We start from the raw sequence: 16,104 nt of genomic DNA, 5'->3' as shown, positions 1-16,104 counted from the left end.
AACCTGGAATGTCAGGTCCATGAATCAAGGTAAGTTGGAAGTGTTCAAACAGGAGACGGTAAGACTAAACATCAACATTTTAGGAATCAGTGAACTAAAATGGACTGGAATGGGTGAATTTAACTCAGATGACCATTATATCTACTACTGTGGGCAAGAATCCCTTAGAAGAAATGGAGTAGCCCTCACAGTCAAAGAAAGAGTCTGAAATGCAGTACTTGGATGCAGTCTCAAAAATGACAGAATGATCTCTGTTCTTTTTCAAGGCAAATCATTCAATATCATAGTAATTGAAGTCTATGCCCCAACCAGTAATGCCGAAGAAGCTGAAGTTGAACGGTTCTATGGAGACCTACAAAACATTCTAGAAACAACTCCCCAAAAAAGATGTCCTTTTCACTATAAGAGACTGGAATGCAAAAGTAGTTGTCTGAGGAAGCCTTACAAAAAGCTGATAAAAGAAGAGAAGCTAAAGGCAAAGGAGAAAAGGAAAGATATACCCATTTGAATGCAGGGTTCCAAAGAATAGCAAGGAGAGATAAGAAAGCCTTCCTCAGTAATCAATGCAAGGATATAGAGGAAAACAATAGAATGGGAAAAACTAGAGATCTCTAAAAGAAAATTAGAGATACCAAGGAACATTTGATGCAAAGATGAGCACAATAAAGGACAGAAATAGTATGGACCTAACAGAAGCAGAAGATATTAAGAAAAGGCAGCAAGAATACACAGAAGAACTGTACCAAAAAGATCTTCATGACCCAGGTAACCACGATAGTGTGATCACTCATCTAGAGCCAGACATTCTGGAATGTGAAGTCAAGTGGGCTTTAGGATGCATCATTATGAACAAAGCTAGTGGAGGTGATGGAATTCCAGTTGAGCTATTTCAAATCTTAAAAGATGATGCTGTGAAAGTGCTGCCCTCAATATGCCAGCAAATTTGGAAACTCAGCAGTGGCCACAGGACTGGAAAGGGTCAGTTTTCATTCCAATCCCAAAGAAGGGCAATGCCAAAAACTGTTCAAATTACCACATGATTGCACTCATCTCACATGCTAGCAAAGGAATGCTCAAAATTCTCCAAGCCAGGCTTCAGCAATACGTGAACCATGAACTTTCAGATGTTTAAGCTGGATTTAGAAAAGGAAGAGGAACCAGAGATCAAATTGCCAACATCCGTTGGATTATCGAAAAAGCAAGAGAGTTCCAGAAAACATCTATTTATGTTTTATTGACTATGCCAAAGCCTTTGACTGTGTGGATCACAACAAAGTGTAGAAAATTTTTCCACACTTTGGAAATGGGAGTACCAGACCACTTGACCTGCCTCCTAAGAAATCTGCATGCAGGTCAAGAAGCAACAGTTAGAACTGGACATAGAAAAACAGACTGGTTCCAAATCAGGAAAGGAGTACATCAAGGCTGTATATTGTCACCCTGCTTATTTAACTTATATGCAGAGTACATCATGCAAAATGCTGGGCTGGATGAAGTATAAGCTGGAATCAAGATTGCTGGGAGAAATATCAATAATCTCAGATATGCAGATAACACTACCCTTATGGCAGAAAGCGAAGAAGAACTAAAGAGTTTCTTGATGAAAATGAAAGAGGAGAGTGAAAAAATTGGCTTAAAACTCAACATTCAGAAAACTAAGATCATGGCATCTGGTCTCATCACTTCATGTCAAATAGATGGGGAAACAATGGAAACAGTGACAAATTTTATTTTGGGGGGCTCCAAAATCACTGTAGATGGTGACTGCAGCCATGAAATTAAAAAATATTTGCTCCATGGAAGAAAAGCTATGACTAACCTAGACAGCATATTAAAAAGCAGAGACATTACTTTGCTGACAAAGGTCTGTCTAATTAAAGCTATGGTTTTTCCAGTAGTCAAGTATGGATGTGAGAGTTGGACTATAAAGAAAGCTGAGTGCCAAAGAATTGATGCTTTTGAACTGTGGTGTTGGAGAAGACTCTTAAGAGTCCCTTGGACTGCAAGGAGAACCAACCAATCCATCCTAAAGGAAATCAGCCCTGAATATTCATTGGAAGGACTGATGTTAAAGCTGAAACTCCAATACTTTGGCCACCTGATGCAAAGAACTGACTCATTGGAAAAAACACTAATGCTGGGAAAGATTGAAGGCAGGAGGAGAAGGGGACAGCAGAGGATGAGATGGTTGGATGGCATCACTGACTCAATGGACATGAGTTTGAGTTAACTCCGGGAGTCAGTGTTGGACAGGGAGGCCTGGTGCAATGCAGTCCATAGGGTCGCAAAGAGTTGGACACTACTGAGCGACTGAACTGAACTGAACAGGTGATATGCACCACCGCCTCTTTCCACCAGTTTTATTCTAAGGCCAGTCCAGGTGAGGGGAAGGGCCTATCCGCTAGCAGGGGTTTGCTGAAGCCCAGAGTGATCAAGAAGCAAAGCAAGAAGGAAGGGCCACGGCCGGTACTAGAACTGGTATGCCGTTCCCCCAAGTCCAAAAGGGGACACCGAGGGTTGCTTTCCAGCTTCTTAGGCCAAGGAGCGTGAAGCCCAGCCCTTGCCTCTCTCTTGACATTTGGATACCCGCACCAGGGTTTTCATCTAGCAGCACCACCACGCCTTGTCCCCATCGGCCCTCTGCTGGTCTCAGAATTGCACTGATCTCGGTGGGAGCGCCGGGCTGCTCCCTACTCTAGGGCCGGGCTACAGCCCACGTGCGCCCGCGGCTGCCGCGGTGACAGCTGGCCCCCCAGGGGCGGGGCGGGTGGAGAGCGGGGGTGGGGGTGGGCTCCGCGCCGCGCCGCCATTGGCTACGGGCCTCCACCTGGGGGCGGGGCCGCGCCGCCCGTGGCCCTGTCATTGGTCTCGCCGCAGATGGGGGCGTCTCCCGGTCTTGTCCGCCGCAAGGCGCAGAACCGCAGGCGCTCGCCGGGCTAAGCCTGCGCGGGGACGCCTAGCTCGCTCACAGTTCGGCAGGCGGCCTCCGGGTCCCGACCACTGCGCCCGCGGCCCTGGGCGAGAATAGAGGCTGGACTCGAGGTTCGGCGGCCGGCGCCGCTCTCGGTAAGGAGGTGGGGGGAACGGGAGGGAAGGGAAGAGTGGGGTTCCAGGAAGAGCGGGCGGGGACCTTGGTAGCCGAGCCTGGACTCTGCGCCTTAGCTGGCGCCGGGGAGGGTCAGGTGCGGCGGCAGCATCTCCCGCCTCAGACCCTCCCCGCGAGGCGCCCAGCGAGCAGGTGGCGCTGCCCAGGGAGGCCGGTGTACCCCTATAGCTCTCTGAATCCATTAGAACGCAGTACCACGGACTACCACTTACTCCGCCCCACAACACCCAAATTCTTCCATTCTAAGCCTAGAAAATACCCAAACGTCGCCATGGAGTGGGAGCGACGCGCCAGCAGTACCGCCTGCCACCGGGGCAGATCATCCCCAAACTTACCTTCCCACGATTTGGACACCCAGCCTGTCACGTTCTTTCCCGGCGTTTCGCTGGGCGCACCCCACACCCTAGCAGGGTTCCCCTCCCTTAACAACAGGAAGTTAAGTTGGGCCAAATGTCGGTGGCCTGGCCGCCTGCGGGGTAGGATTGGGTCTGGGACGGTGGCCCGAGGGGCTGTGGAGCTGTCTTTTTCTGAACCTCGCTCCCCCAGCAGCACGCACGCCCCCCAGGCACCGGAGCACCCCCGCGGGGCTTGCCCTTGCGGACCGGCCCCGGGTAAAAGTGCCCGCTAACTTGACTTTCAGGCCGGGGCAGGTGGGGTTAATTTATCCTAGGCCAGCCTTTCGGCAGAACTAGGAACGGCCTTTGCTGGATGGGGAGGAGGCGTGTTGAAACCAGAGTAAACGTGCGTCTCCTTCCACATTGTTTATTCTGAAGCCAAAGAGCTTTTATTTGGAGGCACATCGGGCCCTAATGGGACCTTAAGCAGTGTGGGGACCTCTTTCTGTCAGTCTCACCTGCTCACTACAGTCTTGGGTGGTGTCCCTGAAGGATGAAGTCCCAACCAGTTCCCTTCTGGGCGGCCTGGTGGGAGAAGTCAGCAGCTGGTTGGCCCTGAGATGTTTGCTTGCCTGGGTGCTCTGAGACCGGGGTCCCCTGGGTCTCCAGGCCAGATCTGTTCCTGTCCCTTTCCCAGGGGAAGGGGGCCCAAGGGGGGCTCAGGTCTCCAGGGCAGCCACACATGATGCTGTGGAAGCTCTTATTGCAGTAAGAACTGTCCTTCAGATAGAGAGAAGATGGTTCTATTAAGTGCCTACTGAGCAAGCTAGGCACTTAAGTCTTGGCTTGTGGCACTTTTGTGGCCAATTTCACGGTAATTAAAAACCTCTGAGAGGTTTGCCCTCCTCATTTTAGAGATGGGGAAACAGACTCAGGTAGGGTAAGTGCCCAAGGTCACATAGAAAGTGGCATAGCCAGGATTTGAAACAGACTGCCAGAGCTCAGGTCCAGAGCTCTTCCTGCTGACCCATGGCTGTGAAGAGTGAGTGTTGTAGGCTCCTGGCCTCTGAAAAGATTCTGTCCAAAGATCCTGAGGGTGCTTCTTATTATTTATTTATTTTGATGTGGATCATTTTTAAAGTCATTATTGAATTTGTTACAATATTGCTTTTGTTTTGTTTTAGTTTTTTGGGCCACAAGGCATGTGGGATCTTAGCCCCCCGACCAGGGATCAGACCCGCACACACTGCCTTGGAAGGTGAAGTCTTAATCACTGGACTGCCAGGGAAGTCCCCTGGGTGTTTTTGTCTTTTTTTTTTTTTTAAGCAGAGCACTTGAACTGACCCAAGTTAGCCAAGTTGTTCAACCTGCAGATGTCTTGCCCACCCTGTCCTTCAAGGATGATGGCAAGTGTTGGTCATGCTGTGAGGGGGAGGGGTTGATTGTTGGAGTCTGGGTGGTATTTGAGGGGGAAGGCTGCCTCTGCCGCTGTTGACTTGAACCTACCTCTGAGAGCTGACTTCTGCAATGATTTAGAAGGACTGTTATTTGCAATAATCTGGCACCCCACTCCAGTACTCTTGCCTGGAAAATCCCATGGACGGAGGAGCCTGGTGGGCTGCAGTCCATGGGGTCACAAAGAGTCGGATACGACTGAGCGACTTCACTTTCCCTTTTCACTTTCATGCATTGGAGAAGGAAATGGCAACCCACTCCAGTACTCTTGCCTGGAGAATCCCAGGGATGGTGGAGCCTGGTGGGCTGCCGTCTATGGGGTCGCACAGAGTCGGACATGACTGAAGCGACTTAGTAGCAGCAGCAGCTACTTTAGGGCCGATTCTAGTTTTATTTTGTTTTTTTTTTTTAGGAGGGAGGGCAGATGTTGAAGTACATTAGCTGTGATTGTAAGGTGACTGAGATCCACAGTTGGAGTTTATGTTTATAAAAAATGAAATCACTGCCTCTTTCCTTCTTCAGGCCCAGGCCTGGCTTTCTGCTCATCCTTCTCTTCTTAAAGAAAATTGTGATTACCAATTAGTTACACCTTAGTATAAATCAGCTTATGGACTAAGGCTGATTGTGGTTTGGTCATTGGAAGCTTATTCCCAGGAACTTTAAGGAGCACAGGAGCACTGAGTAATCCCTCTCCGCCTGTGATTGGGATGTGTCTCTCTTTTCTCCACCCACGTCCACACCCATCTGGGTGTGCCTCCCAGTCATGGGCCCTGTTCCTTTCACTCTCTACTACTGAGGTCCTGCCTTCCTGGGGGAGAGCCTTATCTCTGCCAAGAGGAGTGGGGTTAGGTGCAAGAAGATTTGGGTTGAACATTGTCAATCTTTGAGGCTTTTCCAGGGCTAGAGAGTCTCTGTTGTTTAAAGAACCAGAAAAGGGAACACTGTATATCATGCTGGGATTTTTCATTCTTTATAATCATTTGATTCTCACGGTAGCCCTCTGAAGAAGTATATAAGGTTATTCCCATTTTACAGATTAGGAAACTGAGGTTCAGGGACTTACCTCCAATTATAAGCCTAGTGAGTGACCAAACTAGGATTCTGTTCTCCATCTGCATGAATGAGGTCTGTGTGGTAAATTCAACACTGAGAGAAACAGGAAAAAACTGTGGCCATCTTCTGAACTTTGGAGGCTTGGTGTGTACAGCCCTCTGTTGTGCTTATGATTCCCCAGCTTATGTTGTAATTATTTGTGAACATTTCTTTCCACCCCACTATGAAATGGCATTTAAAACGCTCATAAACATGGCATATTTATGGAGGTCCAGTGGTTAGGACTGGGCACTTTACTGCAAGGGCCTGGGTTCTATCCCTGGTCAGAAAACTAAGATCCCACAAACTGCGCAGTGTAGTCCCTCCCCCCCTCCCCCCACCAATTATTGATATTTTCAAGCACAAAAATAGAATAGTATAATGAGCCCCAAATACTCATTATCCAGCTTCAGCAACCAAGATCATGCCAGGCTGGCTTCATCTCTCTCTTTCTCTTTTTTTCTTCCCTATCTATTTTAAAAAGAAGGTTCTTTCATGACCACATCACTATTATTGCATGTAGCAGAATCAACAGTAACTCTTTGGTCTCATCTGTATATATTCAGATGAAGTGACCTTCCTCATGAGTTTGTTCAAATCACGATCCAAACAAAGTCTGTGTGGTACATTTGGTCGTTAGTCCTTTTACGCCTACTTTAGTCTGGAGCACCACCCCCTCTGCGGCACTTCTGCTTTTATCCAGCCGTTTTCCGTTACCCTCCGTTTTTAAATCTCCCACTGAACAGCGAACCCTGTGATGCTTGAGTCTGCTTTTGTGCTCTGTTGGATCCCCAGTGCTGTCCCTGGAATGGGGCAGGGGCGTGGTGAGCATCTGCCCAGTGATGTTGCAGCCACTCAGGAAATGCATATTGAATGAATGAATCCTGTGGTGGGTTTGTATGACGGCCCGTGCGTGTGTTTAGCTAAGAGGTTTTTTTTTTTTTAAAAAAAGATGACTTGCTCGAGTGTGGATATTTCCTCTGCAAGTGTCAGCCTGTAAACATCCTAAAACAATAGAACTATTTGCCGTGCTCTCTGGCGCTGTGGTTTGCCGTGTGGGGAGCCCAGGCAGCTGCCGAGGTGCCCTGATCAGCAACTGGCCTCTGCAAATCACACGTGGGGCTGACAGGGACTGAGATCATTTCTGCCCAAGCTCTGAATACTGACTTATGCAGCCACAGGCATTACCACATTAGGAGTCCGGCATTTGGCCTTGGGCTGCCCAGAGAATGCTGTCTACCTCTCTCTGGGCAGTGTAAGATTCTTGCCTTGTGCCTTCGGGAGCCTTCTCTATCTGGCCTCATACCTGGGCAAGGTGTGGGCTCTTCTCAAATCATTATCCATCTGCAACTGACAGACCATGACAGAAAACATACACTTATAACCTTTCAGTGTCTGGTCTGAATTTATGGTGAAGAGATAGTATCACCATCGGCACCTTTGTAGGCGTCCTAATGAAGGAGACCAGAGGCTCAGTGAGAAGGATGAGGTGTGTTCCCTCCCCAGATAACAAGCTTCACACCTGGATTCCTTGTCAGATCTCTCCAAGGTGCTGGGCTCTCTGATAGCCATCTTCTGACCCACCAGCAAAGACCCTTCTCTGTAGATAGCCCCTAAATGAGGAGGCTTTTTTCTTTTCCTCCTCCTCCTCCTCAACATAAACAGGCTTTTCCACTAGTCATTAAGTATAAGAGAATGTTGTTTTTCTCTCTGTATGGTGGAGATAGAGTTAATTTTTTCCTGTATATTTCTCAGCATTTTTCTAAAATTTTTATAATAAAAATGTTTTATTGTTCTAATGGAAAATCAAAATATTGGGGATATTTTTCCTCTTAAAAAAGAGAACTTCCTTCAACTGATTTGTGTAGGTAAACAAGGTTATACATGCACTCTGTCCAGTTTTATGTGTGGATAGGTTCCTATACCCATTGGGATTTTGATATTTGCCTATTTTATTTTTTGACATTATTTTAAAGAATATATCTGTGTTTTTATTTACATTTTTTAATGTTTGGCCTCACCGTGTAGTTTGCAGGATCTTAGCTCCCTGACCAGAGATGGAACCCAGACCTGTACAGCGAAAGTGCCAACCACCAGGGAATTCCCATACCTAACAAAGCTGGAGCTGCGGAGACAGGAAGCTGTGGAATCCACACAGCCTGACCCTCTTTCTCATTGTACCACCTCACTTTCTTTCATGAGAATTTCATTCTGGTTTCCTCAGAATGAAATCTTTCTCATGGTAGGCTCTTGATTTTGATTTTTTTTATTCAGGGAGTTGGAGATATCAAAAGAGGACAGAATAACATAGTGGGTTAAGAAAAAGGCAGGGCAAAGCTTCAGGCTCAGACGGCCTGTCTCGTCCCCTTGGGAAAGTGCCTGATGGCCAGATGCCCCACTCACCTCACTTTGGGGGGCCCTGACCCCTCCCTTCACCATTTTCTGTTTTTCTCCCTGCCACCTCCTCTGAGGTAGAAAACACAGCTGCTCTGCACTGATAAGGCTCCTCCTTCTCAAGCCCTGATCATCTGGTCTCTGAACTCAGAGTTAGTGGGGGTGACGGGGACATGGGCCTTCTAGTCACAAACAAACCTTCATCTCAGGGCTGGGTCACAGTGGAGTGTGATTTTTGAGATCCTTCCCTTCTCTGCCAGCTGTTGAGAAAATGTCCATCCCTGTGTCCCAGAGGAAGAGCCGTTTGTGAATACCAGGTATGCTGGTTGTTGTTTAGTCACTAAGTCATGTCTGACTCTTTTGAGACCCCATGGACTCTAGCCTGCCAGGCTCCTCTGTCCAGGGGTTTCCCGGGCAAGAATACTGAAGTTGGTTGCCATTTCCTTCTCCAGGGGTTCTTCCCAACCCAGGGATCGAACCCACATCTCCTACATTGCAGGTGGATTCTTTACCACCGAGCCACTGGGGAAGTCTGGTACTAGGTATTGTATCGTTTCTTAAATGCAATTGCTCTAAATATTACTACAGTTTATCCTAGGAAAACCCGTGTGTCTCCCTGGTGGCTGGCAGTGAGTTGTGTGTGTTTGTGTGTGGATGGTGTGGTGTTTGTAGGGTTGGGATTTTAGTGTGTTCTGTACTTGCGCTGGTGTTTCTCTCCCCTGAGAGTCAGAGCAATCTTCCTGTCCCTCCTCACCTGAACCCCCCTTTTCTTGGGGGTATCCAGAGACCTTGCCGCTCTTGTACTTCTTCCAAGGCTCGGTCAGCTTTCTCTTTGGGGAATACAGAGATCAAGGCAGGGACTTGTTTCCTGCTGGTTTGGGGCTCAGGTTTTCCCTTTCCCGTGCAGTGGAGGATGTCTAGTGCTGATGTCCTTTCTAAAGGCAACAAGGTAGGATAGCAAAGAGTCGGCTGGCGGTCCCTGATCCCTGAGCTGCTGCAACAGCAGGTTTAATGGAACATTTGCAGGCTGGAGCTCCTGACACACCCAGTGCAGAAACCAACCAGCCCAGAGACAGAGGGGGAGTCTAAGAACATCTTGTCCTGCACCGTAGTATCAATGTGTTAAGATGCGGAAACTACTTCTTGGCTCTGGTGACTTTGAATGGTTGGCTTTGGCTACTGATCTGAGAACTGACTGTATATGGTGAAGAGTTGCAGGATCTCAGGGTTTAACTTGTGCCAGGGCCAGGAGAATGAAGTGTAGGGGAGGATGAAGAAGTGCCAAAGTCACTTGGACGTTCTGATCACCAAGGAGAGCTGCTGGGGGCCTGGTAGAGCTGCTGAACCCTTCTGTTGGACAGCTTCATCTCAGGGGAGCAGCATGGGGGGTTGAGGTGCGGCCTGTGGAGTTCACGGCTGCTGTAAAGTTGGGGCGCTGATGACTCTGCATGTCAGGACGGCTGGGCTTTTGCACAGTGGAATACAAAGATGATAACAGTCAGGAGCTCTCTGCTTGGAGGGGTGAGAAATCCGATACTGGAAGAAAGGGACAGAATAGAGGATTAAGCAGGGGAGTCAGGGAAGCCTCTCTCCAGACCCTCGAGAAGAGGATACAGTCAATCTGTTTCCTAAGGGGATGTCATGGGGGGCTCATGCAACTGGTTGCAGCCTTGGAGACCAAGGGGTTCATGCTCAGAGAGCTTCTGGCCATCTGCCTGGGCTTGCAGCAAGTTACTATTGTGAGGGAGATAAGAAGCTTCTTCTGGATTCCAGGCTTGCTGCGACCAGGGGACCCAGGACTTCCTACTTGGTCCAGGTCACTATCTCCAGCTTGGGTGTGTCTGTTACCTTGTACCTGACATCTTAGGCTCTCTTAAAAATGACTCACCCATGGGAATTCCCTGGTGGTCTAGAGGTTAGGACTCTGTACTTTCATTGCCAAGGGCCCAGGTTCAATCCCTGGTGGGAGAACTAAGAGCCCACAAACTGCATGATGCGGCCAAAAAAAAAAAAGACTCATCCTTCCCCTACCACGTGCATGGATGACGGTACTCACCCTCCCCCGCCCCATGTATACACATACACACATACCACACAAGTGATGCTACTCACCTCCACACACACATGCATAGATAGTGATGCTCACCCAGCCTCCCCCCCACATACCTGGATACATGACATTCACCACCCCCCACACAGATGAGGCTATTCACTCCACACATACATGGGTGCGTGGTAACATATTCACTCAATACGAAGAGAATTCAATGAAAAGCAGTCCCCCAGTCCTCAGTTCTCTTCCTCAGCGGCACTACTGACCCCAGTCTCCTGTGGCTCCTTCCAGATAGTCTAGGCATATATTTGTGCCTATTTCCCTCTTCATTCCTCTCTCAGGCTGGGAAGCCACCAGGCTGGAAAACCAAAGGACCCGCGGGGCTGCTGAGACTCAGCAGTTATCTGAATTAGCCAGGCATGGCTTGACTCCTGCCCTTCTACCCTACTTTGTCACCTCTCCCATTTAGGACCCTCCTTTGGTTGGATTTGTGGGTGCAGAGAGTCTGGTCACTTAGACTCTCAGGAGCACTTTCTGGGTGCAGGTGATGGAGGCAAAGACAAACAAATGTGCTAAGACAGACCTGGGTTTGAATCGGAGCCATGTGGCCTTGGGCATCAACGAACCCTAGTGTTTTAGTCTGTAAAAAAAAAAAAAAAGGAGGTAATCACACTGAACTCAGGGAATTGATGTAGAAATAAAATATTTGTGAAGTGCCCCACTTAGGTAGGCACTCAGAACTGTGAGTTTTTTTCCACTTGTAATGAGTGACCCATTTTCAGAATGAATGACACTGGCATGGAATCCTCTGGATGACTTCCTGGAAATTTTCTTGGTGGATCCCTGAGCTTTTATTTCCCTGCAGATGGCAGCCAGTTCTCCATTTTCTGCCAAGTTGGGCTCTCCCCCACCACCTCTTCCTGCTGTGTCCACCCCAGCCTCTGAACACCACCTCTTCCTCTGTCCTTTCATCCCCTCACCTCTCCCCTACTGTTGGTGAGCAGGAGGCTGCAGGTGCCTGGAGAAAGCTCTGGGCTGTTTATGGCTGTTCTCTGGGGGTGTTTATGCTCTAATCTTCTTCAGAAGCTCCAGCAGATGTCTGTTTATTGCTGAAACTTCATCTTTATCTTCAGCATAAGAGAAGAAAGAGGCTATTTTTAAAGAACTTTAATTGGCAGGTCTGCACACCACGGCCTAGATTGCCTCCAAGTTTCGTTCTTCATCATGCTCACTCTACCCATTTGAAACCCTTCAGATCCAAACAGAGAGACCTTATATGTCCTGATTTTAGGGCAGCACTTACATTTGGCAGGCAGTGGTAATCTCTTAAAAAGGTAGGTCAGGGAGCAAAGGCAATCAGCTGACTGTCTTTCTGGGTTGGGACAAATGGAGTGAGAGAGAGTAGCATGTGTATGTCCATAGAAACCAGCATCTTCCCCCACTTCTGCCCCTTCCTTCTCCCTACGCTGAGAGGGGCCTGCCTGCTGCCTGCTGATTGGCTGGGAGATCTTTAGCCTTAGCTTTCCCTTTGGACTCCGGTGGGGCTCAAGGTAAGGGGGGAGTGGAAGCAGGTCGTTTCAAATGATACTGACCTCTCAGGAGGGAGGGCGAGTAGAGACTATGAGTCACAGAAACTTGAGATGTCAGATTGGAAGGGACCTCTGAGATCACCTAGTTCTCACTCCTGCCACCTTGTTGTTGTTTTTTTTAACCTGTGGGGAAACTGAGGCTCAGAGGCTTCTTGTATTTTTGTTTAATTGAGTTTTTTTGGCTGTACTTTGCAGCATGTGGGATCTTAGTTCCCCAACCAGGGAGGGAAACCACACCCCCTTCAGTGGAATCATGGAGTGTTAACCATTGAACTGGCGGGGAAGTATCAAGGTTTCCTGATACTGAGTGGAGGCCAGAACGTGTGGTTCCTGGCTCAAAGTCACCTAGCCAGGTCAGAATCTGTTCTCCATCCTCCGTTTCTGTCAGGCTGTGAGCCTGTGACCAGGCTCAGGCAGCAGACTTGGATCTGGCCTTCCCTTTTGCAGCACCAAGCTGTATCTCCCCTTTCTAGCAGGTCTCTTGTGCTTTGAACTGGGACTTCCTAGGTGGCACTAGTGGTAAAGATCCTGTCTGCCAATGCAGGAGACACAAGAGATAAGTGTTCAATCTTTGGGTAGGGAAGATCCCTTGGAGGAGGGTGTGGTGACCCACTCCAGTATTCTTGCCTGGAGAATCCCATGGACGGAGGAGCCTGGCAGGCTCCAGTCTAACAGGCTAGCAGAGTCAGACATGACTGAAACAATTTAGCACCCTGGTAGCACTGGCTTGCACAGTGGTTTGGTGCAACATCTTCCCTTATCAGAACTACTGCCCCCAGAGTTCTGGGGCCTAAAATTCCCACCTTTGTCTTCAGCCCTTGTCTCCAAAGGGCCTTTGTTAAAAATACAGAATTTAACTGCGAAAGATATTATATTGATTAGTTTATCTCCAATTAACTGTCAGGTGAGAGCTAAACCTCGAGAGAATGGGGAATGAGTCAGCTTGAAGTAGGTAGAGGAGGGAGTCAGAAAGGACTGTAAATAGGGTGCTGTCTGGGCTGGCATGGAGCATGGTGACCTACGCTCCTTAGGGCTTGGTATTCAGCTGCCACGCCGAGGGGGTACTCTGCTGAATGACAGAAGCAGAGCTTTCATCTAACATGTGGAGGGAGGTGCCTTAGACAAGCCCATAGATGCCCACACATCAAGATAAGAGTTTGGAATGTTGCATTAGACAGTCGCAGTGTGAGGGAGTCAGGGGAGACCTCCTGGAGGAGGTGGCAGTTGGTCATTGAGATGGGCCTTGAAAGATAGGATTTCATAGGCAGAGATGGGGAGAGGTAGAGCGCAAAGAGATGTGGAAACATAAGGGTATGTTCAGGATGTCACGTGGTAGAAATGTGGGGGTTGCCTGGGGGAACTGTGGAAGCTGAGGCTAGAATCAGGCTAGCCTTAAGTACTGGTGAGAGGGGTGAGTATGGCCCTAACCCTGCAGTCAGTGGGAACTATTGGAGAGGGATGGTCAGAGTGCTCCTTCAGGCAGATCAGGTTGTGCAAGATAAGCCTATGTGAGAATCAGGGGTGGGAATCTCTTAGGAGGTCTGCGCTGCCCTCCATGTGCTGAACAGGTACTCTGACCAGAAGGTGGTGGGGGTTGGGGAACAGAAGGGTCGAGGGGTGCTTAAGTCTGGGCCCGACTAAGGCCTTGTCTGTGCTTTTGCCTCACCGTCTTCTGTGTGAAGGGGTCAGTATGGGCAACCCCCGTCTTTCAGTTGATCAGGAAGGCAGCCCATTTGGAATGCCTCAGTTAGGGTCTTAGAATATGGGACATCTATCACTTTCTGTGCCCCCAGTGTGCCTGTTCTGTGCTTCGGTGGCTCTATCTGCTGTAGAACAATAGAATTGCCCTTACTTTTCACCACCATTACTACAGGAGGTCTCCTCCCTCAGGGTCAGCCTGAGGGGGATGCATAGAGGAGTCATGGGTGCTGAACCCCTGGAAGTGGGTACCCATGAATTAAGAGAAGGTGTTACATGCCTGCACATGGCTGAGGCAGCACAGCTGGCATGGGCAAGGACCTCCATGATCCCCTCCTCCTTTACTGGAATCATTTCTACAGATGTCACCTGCTCACAGCGCACTGTGGGTCATCATCAGAAATGACTTGATTCTCCTCTTCTATGGTCTCATAAGCCCCTGACTATCCCCTTCAGGCAGGTGCTGCTCTGGTATCTGGTGCCCACTTTGAGTTGTTCTCCCCAGTGGAGGAGGAAGCCTGGGCCTGCTGGCTGGCCAGCCTGGAACTGGACTGGATGTCTCCAGGCAACTGGATCATATAGGGCGGGGAGTTGGCTGAATCTCCAGCCCTCTGGACACCCTGGCCCTGGGAGGGGACAAAAGCTGAGCTCAGCTTCTGCCCGCTCCAGTGTTAACCTGGCAGGTGGGAGGCATGGCAACCTGGTGTGCTTACAGCTTTGACATTTGAGCAGAGCTGCTGGCACCTGTTCTCTGCCATAGATGTCTCAGAAACACCGTTGCTTTATGTGTTGGAATAAATTGCTTCAGCAGCGAGCAAATGGCATGAGTTTTGTGCTTGTGGGAGCTTCTGATAGAGGGTGGGGATGGAACGCTGAGACAGCTTTCCTCTTTCTTTGTTCTCCTAGCATCTGTGCTGCCAGTATGAGGCCAAGTTGGTTCATTCATTGATTGCTCAGCTGAGCACTCCATTCATTCTGCCAGTCAAAACTTTTGGAGGTCCCTGTATTTGAAGCATGTTGTCATGGACTGACCATGGCTTTCAGAGTGGCAGTAACACCTTGGTAAAGCCACTGACTTTCTCTGAGTGTCAGGTTTCTCTTCTGTAAGATGGGGGTGACAGTGCTTGTCTCACAGCGGGCTGTGAGGATTAACTGGGCAGGGTATGTAGCACACCTGTCACACGCCTGGCACATAGCAGGCATGTAGGTGGCCCCCGGCTGGCCCACCGGAGTCTGAGAACACAGTTGCGGGCCATGTTCCACTCTGCTTCAGATCCCCCATTCAGTGCTGTTTCCTAAATGGCTTTTAAGTGGTGACTTTTTAAGAGAATAACTGAGCTAAGCACGTAGGTGGGTAACAAAGAAAGACGGGTTGCCTTTCTCTTTGTGGTGAGTTTTCTCTGTCAGACCTTGGGACCACAGAGCTGTCACATGGGTGCTTGGTTTCCCCAGTGTGGTCCAGCCTGGGTTTTGCCTCAGAGGTGACCCATTCCATCTTTGGACAGAGCCTTCTATACCCCCTCCTGGCTCCCTATAGCTTCTGGCATCTGGGCCTAGATCTTCCTCCTTGGAATCATAGAGAACGATACTCTAGTCTCTCTCCCATTTGAAAGCTCTTCAGATACTTTTTTTATATATATATTTATTTGGCTGTGGAGAAGGAAATGGCAACCCACTCCAGGGTCCTTGCCTGGAGAATCCCAGGGACGGCGGGGCCTGGTGGGCTGCCGTCTATGGGGTTGCACAGAGTCGGACATGACTGAAGCGACTTAGCAGCAGCATCAGGTCTTCATTGCAGCTAGAGGATTTTTTTTTTTTCAGTTGTGGCACGTGCAATCTTTTTTAGTTGTTGCATACAGAATCTTTAGTGGCACATGAACTCTTGGTTGCAGCATGTGGGATCTAGTTTCCTGACCAGGGATTGAACCTGGGCCCCTGCATTGTGATTGCAGAGTCTTAGCCATTGGACCACCAAGAAAGTCCCCAGACACTGTCTTTTAAATCAAATCTGTGATATTGTTGATTGTAAGATATACCATTCTCTTACGAACCTGTAAGAAATAGAAAGTACTTCCAGTTAAACTGAAGAACAATGCTTTGTTATCACTTAAAATGTTTATATTTACTGAAAGAATTCTCTTAGATTTTAGATATAAGTTTTTTGTCCATATCACTCTTGCATCCACATAAAAAGGAAAAGAAATTAGTTACAGCATTTTGAAAATGTCTTTACTTTTGGAATCCAAATCTCTCAAATCACTTTTTGACTCAGAGTTATCAAAGTGTTCTTTTTTTTTTTTGACATATTATATTTCTGGTGAAGTGGTAATGTATTTCTTAATCTCTATTGTCTTTGGAATTCTTTTTTCTAGGACTCACATT

The 16,104-nt window shown here is 48.5% G+C and overlaps 1 protein-coding gene and 1 non-coding gene across 22 annotated transcripts in view; one reads left to right on the top strand and one right to left on the bottom strand.

Moving 5' to 3' along the window:
* The first annotated feature begins 2,883 nt into the window (after window positions 1-2,883).
* Window positions 2,884-16,104, top strand: part of MICAL2 (microtubule associated monooxygenase, calponin and LIM domain containing 2) — a 240,860-nt gene continuing 227,639 nt past the window's right edge. For 14 of the 21 annotated variants that reach the window (XM_086340006.1, XM_086340019.1, XM_086340017.1 and 11 more), the window contains exon 1: window positions 2,886-3,066. The gene's annotated coding sequence lies outside the window, so the exon portion shown is untranslated. Of the gene's footprint in view, window positions 3,067-16,104 lie in introns of all 21 variants that reach the window. The other 7 variants (XM_086340010.1, XM_086340003.1, XM_086340022.1 and 4 more) reach the window with 4 other exon arrangements.
* On the bottom strand, window positions 15,629-15,700 carry TRNAV-CAC (transfer RNA valine (anticodon CAC)). The gene has a single exon. It is a non-coding gene; the product is annotated as a tRNA-Val (tRNA).

This window comes from Bos grunniens, chromosome 15 (assembly GCF_055505025.1).
Source record: "Bos grunniens cultivar Pamir isolate PY7600 chromosome 15, Bosgru_T2T1.0, whole genome shotgun sequence".
Taxonomy (NCBI): domain Eukaryota; kingdom Metazoa; phylum Chordata; class Mammalia; order Artiodactyla; family Bovidae; genus Bos; species Bos grunniens.
The sequence above is the reverse complement of the archived record's forward strand: the minus strand, read 5'-3'. Positions and strand labels throughout refer to the sequence as shown.